At 47.6% G+C, this 11,603-nt stretch overlaps 1 non-coding gene across 1 annotated transcript; it reads right to left on the reverse strand.

The window, feature by feature from the left end:
- Positions 1-4,157: 4,157 nt before the first annotated feature.
- trnas-gcu (transfer RNA serine (anticodon GCU)) lies at positions 4,158-4,242 on the reverse strand. The gene has a single exon. It is a non-coding gene; the product is annotated as a tRNA-Ser (tRNA).
- Between the last annotated feature and the right edge of the window lie 7,361 nt (positions 4,243-11,603).

The following is an 11,603-nucleotide window of genomic DNA, read 5'->3' on the forward strand; positions in this document are numbered from 1 at the left end:
CACCCGAAGCGCTCGCACCGCCCACCCCCTCGCACCAAGCTCTCATATCCACCAGGCCCTCGTACCTCCGAAGCTGTCGTACCAGCCTAGTTCTCGCACCACCGCAAGCTCTTGTACCACCCCAAGTTTTCGATATGCCCAGGCTCTCGTACACCACAAGCTTTCGTATCCCCGAAGCTCTCGTAACCCCGAAGCTCTCGTAACCCCCAAGCTCTCCTTACAGTTCCCACCAATTTCTTCTCCTCTGCCACCACAAGCTCTTCTACCCATTCCCCTAAAGCTCTTCTAGCCCTTCCACCCATGCTCTTCCAGCCCTTCCACCCCACAAATTCTTCTACACCACGAGGCTCTTCTACCAACCCCCGCTCTTCGAATCCCAGCTCTTCTAAACCTCAAGCTCTTCTACATCCTGAAGCACTTCTATACCCGAAAGCTCTAACCCCCCCAACAATTGTAACACCCCCAAAAGCTCTTCTACACACCATAAGGCCTCCACCCACCTCAAGCACCTAGCCTCCATGCTCTTCTACTCCCTCAAGCCCTTCTACACCACAAGCTATCGTATCCCCCCAATTTCTCCTGCACACAATCTCTCCTACCCGACCCCTATCCAAGCAGTGCTACTTCCGAAGGCCTCCTACCCCCGAAGCTCTCCTACCCACAAGCTCTCCTAACACCCAAGCTTTCCAACCCCCCAAGCTCGCATACACCCAAAGCTCCCCTGCACCCAAGCGCTCCTTCCCCCCAAGCTCTCCTACCCCCGAACCTCTGCAACCCACCCAATCTCTCATACCCCGAAAGCTCTCCTATACCCGCAATCGCTCCTAGCCCTCAAGCTCTCCTACAACCCACAAGCTGTCCAAACCCACAAGCTATCATACTCCCAATACTATCCTGACCCCCCAAGCACTTCTACACCCCAAGTTCTCCTACAACCTACAAGCTCTCCTCCCCAGCAAGCCCTCCGACACACCAAACGCTCCTACCCCCAAAAGCATTCCTACCACCCAAGCTCACCGAACCCCAAATCTCTCGTACAGCCCAAGCTCTCCTTGCCCCCGTAAGCTCTCCGACACGCCAAGCTCTCCTTCCCCCAAACTCTCCAACACCCCTAAGCTCTCATACCTCAAAGCTGCCCTACCCCCGCAAGCGCTCCTGCTCCACAAACTTGCCTACAACCCACAAGATATCCTACCTCCGCCCCACCAAGCTCACCTATCTCTCCAATTTTTCTCCTGCGACAGTTGGAGCTGGTGCTCTTCACTCTCTCTCCTGCGACAGTTGGAGCTGGTGCTCTTCACTCTCTCTCCTGTGACAGTTGGAGCTGGTGCTCTCCACTCTCTCTCTTGCGACAGTTGGAGCTGGTGCTCTCTACTCTCTCTCTCCTGCGACAGTTGGAGCTGGTGCTCTCCACTCTCTCTCCTGCGAAAGTTGGAACTGGTGCTCTCCGTTCTCTCTCCTGCGAAAGTTGGAACTGGTGCTTTCCACTCTCCCATCCTGCGACAGTTGGAACTGGTGCTCTCCACTCTCCCGTTGGTGTAGGAGGGAGGGCTTTATTTTCCTGAACAATTGGGATCGCTTCTGGGGAAGGTGTGACCTGTAAATGTCGGACAGGTTACACCTCAACAGAGACGGGACCAATTTTCTCGCGGGTGGTTTTGATAGTACGGTTGGGAGGTTTTTAAACGAGCTTAGCAAGTGGCTGAGAACCCAGGAGAGGGCTCTGAACTAGTTCGAGTGGATGAGAGCTCAGATGAACAGAACCCCAAGAAAAAATGAAAAAGTTAAGAGGCAACAGAGCAGAGTAGCACTGGGGTAACTGTAAACCACAAGGTGATCGGAAGGGACAAAATGTATGAATATAAAGGGACTGCAGTAAGGTTCAAAACGAAAAATCATGGTTTAAAAACTAGTATTAAAACAGTCTACCTAAACGCACGCAGCATTCGAAATAAAGTAAATGAGTTGACGGCACAAATCATTACAAATGGGTATGATTTAGTGGCAATTACAGAAACTTGGTTACAAGGTGGCCAAGAATGGGATTTAAACAGAGAGGGGTATCTGACAATTCCGAAAGATAGACAAGAAGTGAAAGGAGGTGGGGTAGCTCTGTTAATAAAGGATGATATCAGGGCAGTTTTGCGAGACGATATTGGCTGCAATGGACAAAATGTTGAATCATTGTGGGTGGAGAATAGAGATAGTCAGGGGAAAAAGTCACTGGTGGGCGTAGTTTAGAGGCCCCCAAATAATAACTTCACGGTGGGGAGGACAATAATCAAAGGAATAATGGAGGCATGTGAAAACCGAACGGCAGTAATCATGGGGGATTTTAACCTACATATCGATTGGTCAAATCAAATCGCATGGTGTAGCCTTGATGAGGAATAAATAGAATGCATATGGGATAGTTTCTTAGAATAGTATGCAACGGAACCTACAAGGGAGCAAACGATCTTAGATCTGGTCCTGTGTAATGAGACAGGAATAATAAATGATATCCGAGTAAAAGATCCTCTCGGAATGAGTGATCACAGTATTGTTGAATTTGTAATACAGATTCAGGGTGAGGAATTAGTGTCTCAAACAAGCGTGCTATGCTTAAACAAAGGGGACTACAGTGGGATGAGAGCAGAGTTGGCTAAAGTAGACTGGAAACAGAGACGAAACGGTGGCACAATTGAGGAACAGTGGAGGACTTTTAAGGAGCTCTTTAACAGTGCTCAACAAAAATATATTCCAGGGAAAAGAAGGACGGGGTACAGAAGGTATAACCAGTAGTGGATAACCAAGAAAATAAAAGAGAGTATTAAATTAAAAAAACAATGCGTATAAGGTGGCCAATGTTCGTGGGAATCTAGAAGATTGGGAAAATTTTAAACGACAGCAAAGAATGACTAAGAAAGCAATGAAGAAGGGGAAGATAGATTACGAATGTAAACTTGCACAAAACATAAAAATAGATCGTAAAAGCTTTTTCCGATATATAAAATGGAAAAGAGAAACTAAAGTAAATGTTGGTCCCTTAGAAGATGAGAAAGGGGATTTAATAATGGGAAATGTGGAAATGGCTGAGACCTTAAACAATTATTTTGCTTCGGTCTTTACTGTGGAAGACAAAAAAACCATGCCAAAAATTGCTGGTCACGGGAATGTGGGAAGGGACGACCTTGAGACAATCACGATCACTACGGGGTAGTGCTGGACAGGCTAATGTGACTCAAAGTAGACAAGTCCCCAGGCCCTGATGAAATGCATCCCAGGGTATTAAAAGAAATGGCGGAAGTTATAGCAGATAAATTCGTTATAACCAACCAAAATTCTCTGGACTCTGGGGAGGTGCCATCGGATTGGAAAGTAGCTAAGGTAACGCCTCTGTTTAAAAAAGGGGGCAGACAAAAGGCAGGTAACTATAGGCCGGTTAATTTAATATCTGTAGTGGGGAAAATGCTTGAAGCTATCATTCAGGAAAAAATAGCGGGACATCTAGATAGGAATAGTGCAATCAAGCAGACGCAACATGGATTCATGAAGGGGAAATCATGTGCAACAAATGTACTGGAATTATGTGAGGATATAACGAGAATGGTGGATAGAGGTGTATCGATGGATATGGTGTATTTAGATTTCCAAAAGGGATTCGATAAGGTGCCACACACAAGGTTGCTGCAGAAGATAAAGGTATGCGGAATCAGAGGAAATGTATTAGCATCGATGGAGAATTGGCTGGTTAACAGAAAGCAGCGTGTTGGGATAAATGGGAACTTTTCGAGTTGGAAATCGATGGTTCGAGGTGTGCCACAGGGATCGATGCTGGGAGAACAACTGTTTACAATATACATAGATGACCTGAAGGAGGAGACAGAGTGTAGTGTAACAAAATTTGCAGATGAAACAAAGATTATTGGGAAGCGGGTTGTGCAGAAGACACAGAGAGGCTGCAAAGAGTTTTAGATAGGTTAAGCGAATGGGCTAAGGTTTTGCAGATGGAATACAATGTCGTAAAATGTGAGGTCATCCACCTTTGGAAAGAAAAACAGCAAACGGGAATATTACTTGAATGGGGAGGAATTGAAACGTGCTGCAGTGCAGTGGGACCTGGGGGTCCTTGTGCATGAAACTCTTTTAGAAAAAGTGGTTAAGCTGCAAGCCAACGACGAGGAGAATGGGATTCGAACCCATGCGTGCAGAGCACAATGCATCAGCAGTCCATCGCCTTAACCTCTCGGCCACCTCGTCTCTGCTTCTTTGTACATGAATCCCAAAAAGTTAGTTTGCAGGTGGAGCAGGTAATCAGGAAGGCGAATGGAATGTTGGCCTTCATTGCGAGAGGGATGGAATACAAAAGCAGGGAGGTCCTGCTGCAACTGTACAGGGTATTGGTGAGGATGCACCTGGAGTACTGCGTGCAGATTTGATCACCTTACTAAAGGAAGGATATACCAACTTTGGAGGGGGTACAGAGACGATTCATTACGCTGATTCCGGAGATGAGGCGGTTACTTTTGATGATAGATTGAGTAGACTGGGACTTTACTCGTTGGAGTTCAGAAGGATGAGGGGTGATCTTATAGAAACATTTAAATTAATGAAGGTGATAGACAGGATAGAGGCGGAAAGGTTGTTTCCACTGGTCGAGACTAGAACTAGGGGGCACAGCCTCAAAATACGGGGGAGCCAATTTAAAACCGAGTTGAGAAGGAATCTCGACTCCCAGAGGATTGTGAATCTGTGGAATTATCTTTCCAAGGAATCAGTTGAGGCTAGCTCATTGAATATATTCAAATCACTGATAGATAGATTTTTTAACCAATAAGGGAAGTATGTGTTATGGGGAGCGGGCGGGTGAGTCCACTCCCCATAAACCTTATTGGGTGGCGGAGCAGGCTCGAGGGGCTAGATTGCCGACTCCTGTTCCTAATTGTTATGTTCTTATGTTCTTATTAATGTTGGGGAAGTCCAGAACCACGGGTCACAGTCTAAGGATAAGGGGTAAGCCATTTCGGATCGAGATGAGGAGAAACCTCTTCACTCAGAGAGTGGTGAACCTGTGGAATATTCTTCCACAGAAAGTTGCTGAGGCCAATTCACTAAATGTATTCAAAAAGGAGTTAGATGTAGTGCTTACTACTAGGGGGATCAAGGGGTATGGCGAGACAGCAGTTATGGGGTACTGAAGTTGCATGTTCAGCCATGAACTCATTGAATGGCGGTGCAGGTTCGAAGGGCCGAATGGCCTACTCCTGCACCTATTTTCGATGTTTGCACGTTGTTTAATCTCTCCTCCCCCCGCCAATCTCTCCGACCTATCCAAGCTCTCATACCAGCAAAGCTCTCCTACCCCCCAAGTGCTCCTACCCCGCAAGCTCCACTACAACACACAAGCTCTCCTACAACTCAAGCTCTCCCACCCCCCAAATCGCTCACACACCCCCAAGCTCTCCTCCCCTCCAAGCTCTCCTACACCCCAAGCTCTCTCAAACCCCAAGCTCTCTCTCTCTCTCCCCCTCCCACTCCAAGTTTTCTCTCCTCCCCCTTCCAAAGCTCTGACTTCTACCCCACCCCACCCCAAGCTCTCTCTTCTCCCCCCAGCAACCCAAGCCCTCTCTTCTCTCCCCTCTTTCCGCCAAGCTTTCTTCTCTGCCATCCCCAACCTCGCTCTCCCCGCTAAGCTGGCTCTCCCCTCCGCAAACTCTCTCTCGCTCCGTCATCCGCAAACATTCTCCCCCCACTAGCTCTCCCCGCTAAGGTCTATGCCCCCAAAGCTCTACACCCCCATGCTTTCTCCCCTCAAGCTCTCTTCACCCCCAAGCTCTTCCCCATCCAGAAGTTCTCTCTCCCCCGCCGCAAGCTCACTTCCATACACCCAAGCTCTCGATCTCTTCGTCACCAAAGCTGTACCACGCCATGATCTCTCACTGACCCCCACCCAAGCTCTCTCTCTTCCATGCACCAAGCTCTCTCTTCACCCACTCGTTACTGTTTGCCAACCAGAGAATGAATCATTTATCTGTAATCTCTACTTCCTGTTTGTTCGCCAATCTTCTAGCATTGCTAATGTATTACCTCGAACCCCGTGAACTGTTATCTTGTGCAGTAACTTTGTATGTGGCACCTAGACAAATGCCACCTGGAACTCCAAATACACCACATTCATTGCTTCCCCTTTATCCACCCTGTTCGTTACATGCTCAAAGAATTGCAGAAAATTTGACAAACATGAATTACAGTTCCTTAATCCATGCTGACACTGCCTGACCAAATTTTGCTTTTCCAAATGTTCTGTTACTGCTACTTTGATAATGGACTCCAAGATTTTCCCAACCACAGATGTAAGGCTTACTGTTCTAAAATTTTATGTTTTTTGTCAGCCTCCTTTTTTGAATAGGGTCGTTACACTTGCTGCTTTGCATACTGCTGGGACATCGCCAGAATACAGGTAACTTTGGTAAATTACAACCAAAGTATTCACAATTCATGCCGCTACTTCTCTTAAGAGCCTAGGATGCAAGCCAACAATTTCGGGGGAGATATCTGTCTTAGGTCCGATGACCTTACTGAGTACCACCTCCTTAAAGATTGTGATTGTGTTAACTTACTACACCCCATACGTAAAGATCATGTCTGTTGCACCCAGCAGTGGACGGAATCCGACCTGTGACTCCGGGAGGAGCTACACAGCCACAGGGAGAAGACGGTCGAAGACGATTTTAGCGATGTTCTTGCCAGTGGCTGAAAACAGGGAGATTGTTCTGTGTTTGCCGTTGACCAACTTGTCCCCTTTTTTCTCTCCCCATTCCATTAACAGGCGCTCTCTCTCCCCCACTATCCCCCTAACAGCCATGCTCATTCTCCCTCTCTCCCCAACAAAAAAACGCTCCCTTCAACAAATAGACTCTCTCCACACATAAAACAACGATGCTCTCTCCCTCCTCCACCAGAAAGCAGTCTCACTCTCTGATCCCCCCAACAAGGCTCTCTCTCCTACACCCCTTATCCCCATTAACAAAGGCTCTACCACACCAGAAGATCAAGTCTCTTTCTTTCCCGCCCCGCCCCCCAACATTCAGGCTCTCTCTCACACCCCCAACAACCAGTCCCTCTCTGCACCACGCTCAACGAACAGGCTATCTCTCGACACCCCCGCCACCCAAGATGCAGGCTCTCTCCTCCCCCTGCCTCAACAACCAGGCTCTTCCCCCGCAACTCTCGGTTCTCTCTAGCTTCCCCCCGCCAGTTTCATCCAGGCTCCCTCGCATACGCCCAACAATCTGGCTCTATCTACCGCCTCAATATCAAGGCTCCCATCCACGAACAAGGCTCCACCTGTAAACAACAACCGGGCTCTCTCCCACGCCCCCGCCAACAATCAGGCTATGTCTGCCCCGACCCCAACAACCAGGCGCTATCTATCCACTCCCATCCCAACAAACACGTTCTTTGCGCACCCGACCCCAGATAAAACAACCAGGCTCTCACCGCCACGCACCAAAAACCAGACTTATTTTTCTATCCACTCCCACCCAACCTTCAATTCATTTTCCCGTGTCCCATGAAGGACGTGATTGCACTAGTGAGCATGCAGAGAATATTTACTAGGATGCTGCCTGGATTGGAGAAATTTAGATATGAGGATAGATTGGATAGGCGGGGTTTGTTCTCATTGGAACAGGGAAGTTTGAGGGAAAATCTGGTTGATCTTTACAAAATATTGAGTGGCGTGGAAATAGTCGATAGTAAGGCCTATTTCCATTGTTTGAGTTGTCCTTTACGGGGGGGGGGTAGGTTTAATGTGATTGCTGGAAGTTTTAGAGGAGATTTCAGGTGGCTTCTTTACGCAGAGCAATGTGGGTAACTGGAACTCATTGCCTGGAGGATTGTTGGATGCAGAATTCCTATCACTTTTAAGAGATGGTTGGATTGGCACTGAACATGCCGTGACCTGCAGGGTTATGGACATCGAGCTGGAAATTGGGATTAACCTGGATAACCTCTTGCTGCCCTGCAGCAATAATAGTAAGTTCTGCAGGGAATCGAATACGGCCAGGCTGACCTCCTGGACTGGTTTATGTCACTGGATGTATTGGAGAGGAATTTTCCCTAAATTGTCCAGGGTTTTTAACTGGTTTTTGCATCTCCCGGGGATCCCATTGCTCCAGTTACAGTGGAGTGTAAAATGTTTCAGTGTAAGTGGTTTGCAGTTGTATTAGGTGGACTGGTTGGACTGGTGCTCTTTACATTTCTTCCATTGTTCATAGGTTTATGGGAACCTTCAAGGCTGCTGGCCGAGGGTCGCGTGGCTTTCAATCGGACAGTACGGACACGCTGGGCCAAAACGACCTCCTTCTGCGCTATATATTTCGATGTTTCTATGTTTCTACAACCAGGCTCGCTCTCTGTACCCCTCCCCAACTACATGGCACTCTCCCCACGAAAGAATCATGCTCCCAATTCCTGAACTCCCAACAGAAGCAGTTACTCTCTACCCGCCCTCCCCCAGCAACTAATCTCGCTCTCCCCGCCCCCCAAAAACCAGGCTCTCTCTCCCCGCCCCCCAACAACCAGGCTGTCTCTCCGCGTCCCCCCAACCGAAATCGTTCTCGCTCCCCGCCGCACGCTCTAAACAAGCAGGCTCTCTCTCTCTCTTTGTCCCGCGTCCACCAACCGCCATGCTCTATCTGTTGAATAAGTATGGATGGGTTTGAAGTCTTCAGCGAGAAACGGCTCACCAACATATTCTCAAGCGCAATTAGGGATGGACAATTAGTGCCCAGATCCCATGAACTAATACAAACATGGACACATAAAAATATAGTAAATAGGTGCAGGGAAGTCCAGTCGTCGCTTCGAGCCTGCACCACTTTTCAATAAGATCATGTTTGATCATTCACCTCAGTGCACCTTTCCTGCTTTTTGTACATATCCCTTTATCCCTTAAGCCATAAGGGCCGCATCTAACTCCCTCATGAATATATCGAACGAAATGGCGTCAACAACTCTATTCCTCAGGTTACCAACTCTCTCAGTGAAGAATGTCCTCATCATCGCAGTCATAAGTGGCTTACCCCTTTTGCTTAGACTTTGTCCCCTAAATCTGGACTTCCCCAATATGGAGAACATTCTTCTTGTATCTTACCTGTTGTATTGTATGGGGTTAATCGCATTGGGTTAATTATGATATTTACTCATTCATAGGGTGTCTCTGCTCCCATGCCCCGTAGAATGTTGTTGCTATTTCGAGAGAAAGAGTGGGAAGCGACCTTGAGACGCACACCAGCTTGTTATGAGATGGTCCGCGGCTAGAGCTCTCATGCTTTGCGGTCAAGCAGCTGGGGCCTTACCGATTTGGAGTAGGCCAGAAGCCACATGCACCCATGTTTTGTTCAATAGTATGCTTATTTGATAGTACATAGGTACAGCATTGTCGCGTAGCACTGAGAACTTCGCCTTGGACCGTGATTCGCGAGCGGTGCCATGACTCCCAATGCTCCAGACCATCAGTCGCTTGTGGAGTTCCCGACGGGCGGAAGGCCGTGAGCGTTGTTGCATCTTATCATACTTCTCTTCTCTTTGTAAACTGTATTATTAATGTTTCTTTTCTCTCAGTAAAAGTTATCTTATTCTTTACTTCATTTGTCTTGTCTCTTATTTAACAGTCATCCAGATCCCGAACCATTGTCTATTATTATTGACCCAATACATTTTGGCGCCACGAACAGGATCTAGTAAAATGTTTAAGAGAAAAGAAAAGAAGCCGTCTCCTCCTGCGGGAGAGAAGTATATAATACCAGGATGGGGCACGAGGGTTGAGGGTTTTGGCTCTCTTGCCAATGTGCTAGCCCGGTTTGGACCCCCGTTACATGGGGATACGCTGTTATTGGAATAGAACAAAGACAGAGCCGTACCCCATGCAGTACTGTCTCTCCTGGAAGAAACGGGCTTCAAACAGGAGAAAAATAGTCCCGCATAAATGGGATGGATTTTGTTGATAGCCTTAACGGTGATGTGTAAACAACTTAAGGACAGTGAGGCAGAAAACCTTCAGTTAAAAACAGCTGCTAAAAGTCAAAACTCGACCCTGACTGAAGCGGTCCGCATGCTACAAGAACGGGCGGACAAGGTCAATGAAGAATCAGAGACTTTAATATGCCGTCTGCCGACAGTACAAAATAAAAAGAAAGCTCGACGACGGAAATTATAACTGGATTTGAAATATATATTTTGTATTTGCTGTTGCATGTGGTATGGGCTTGCTCAATCCGATACTAGTGAGTGTTTAATAGCCAATGTAAAATTATGTGGGCAATATATGCAAGCTGGAAAAAATGGAGAGGGGTGGGAACGGCTGGAAACTAAAGATCCTCCCCCATGAGCTCCGGCCATGGACGCTAGACCCCTTTTTAGAGAAATAAGACGAAATAGCAAGATGGGGATCAACCGATAACAACCAGAGGGGTGCGTGACTTCACCACTCGTTAGTTACAAGAAATGGTTACTATAGGGGTCCGGCAAAAATATCCCTCTGCCTTTCATTGGGAAGGGGAGGTAAAACCTTGTAATACTAAGACGGAGGGTGAGATACAGTTGCCAAACATGGCAACACAGGGAGGAATATATCAGCAACAATATCGGGGGCCAGATCAGGAGCTCTTTACGGCAGGAATACGGAGCAGCCTGATGAAGAGTGGCCCTCCTATGATGAGGGGTTCGCTACTCGAATTATTGGGACCAGCCCAAGGGCAGCGGGTGGGGCACGCCTGCCTATTGTTAGTACAGTTAGAGGATGTAGAAGATCCCTCGACTAGCGGTGTGGCCGGGATCGGGGAGCACTCCCCGTTAGAACCACATCAAACCAAGCTCTCGGGGATCTGAGGCCACACATTCCGATTACTTACCTGGCAGGGGAGTAACCATAATAAGCTTTGTTGAATGAAGAAAGCCTTTGTGAACGTCTGTCTATGAATGAAAGCGCTTTTGTGATTTTTTGACTGCGGAATGTATCTTTCATGTGTCTGAAAACTAGTTTGGAAAAATAGTGGCCCTTCCTTTTTGTTTTAGCCCCACCCACTTTTTCAAACAGAGTGAAGTGTTTTTTAACCCTCCGTATTGTTGTCCTGCATGTGGCAAGTCTTTAGAAAGTGTGAACCTTACAGTGGAAATCATACAAGGGCTCCTGGGGGCGGATATCATTAGACATGCGGTGTTCTCCTACAATAGTCCTGTTTGGCCTGTGCAGAAACACGACAAAAGTTGGAGGATGACTGTGGAATATCGTCAACTGAAAAAATTTGCCCCTCCCAAGGCAACCGCTGTCCCCGATATAGTAACTATAACAGAGTGGCTGTCTGAAAAAGGTGCGGAGTGGTATGCGGTAATCGACCTGCCCAATGAGACACACAAGGTCCGGCGAGCGCAGCAAAGCTCAATTGTGCGCTGTAGATGGAATATCAGAAACAGAGCAGGTAAAGGAAAAGAAGGAATCACCCGACTACATGAGCATGTGGCTGAATACCCACAAATAGCTGAGAGTGAACTTCCGCAGTCATCTGTCAGTTTAACCCAGCAGTCACCGATTTCCTGGGGCGTGTCTTTTGAACAGT

Source organism: Pristiophorus japonicus, unplaced genomic scaffold (genome assembly GCF_044704955.1).
Source record: "Pristiophorus japonicus isolate sPriJap1 unplaced genomic scaffold, sPriJap1.hap1 HAP1_SCAFFOLD_58, whole genome shotgun sequence".
In the NCBI taxonomy this organism is placed as follows: Eukaryota; Metazoa; Chordata; class Chondrichthyes; family Pristiophoridae; genus Pristiophorus; species Pristiophorus japonicus.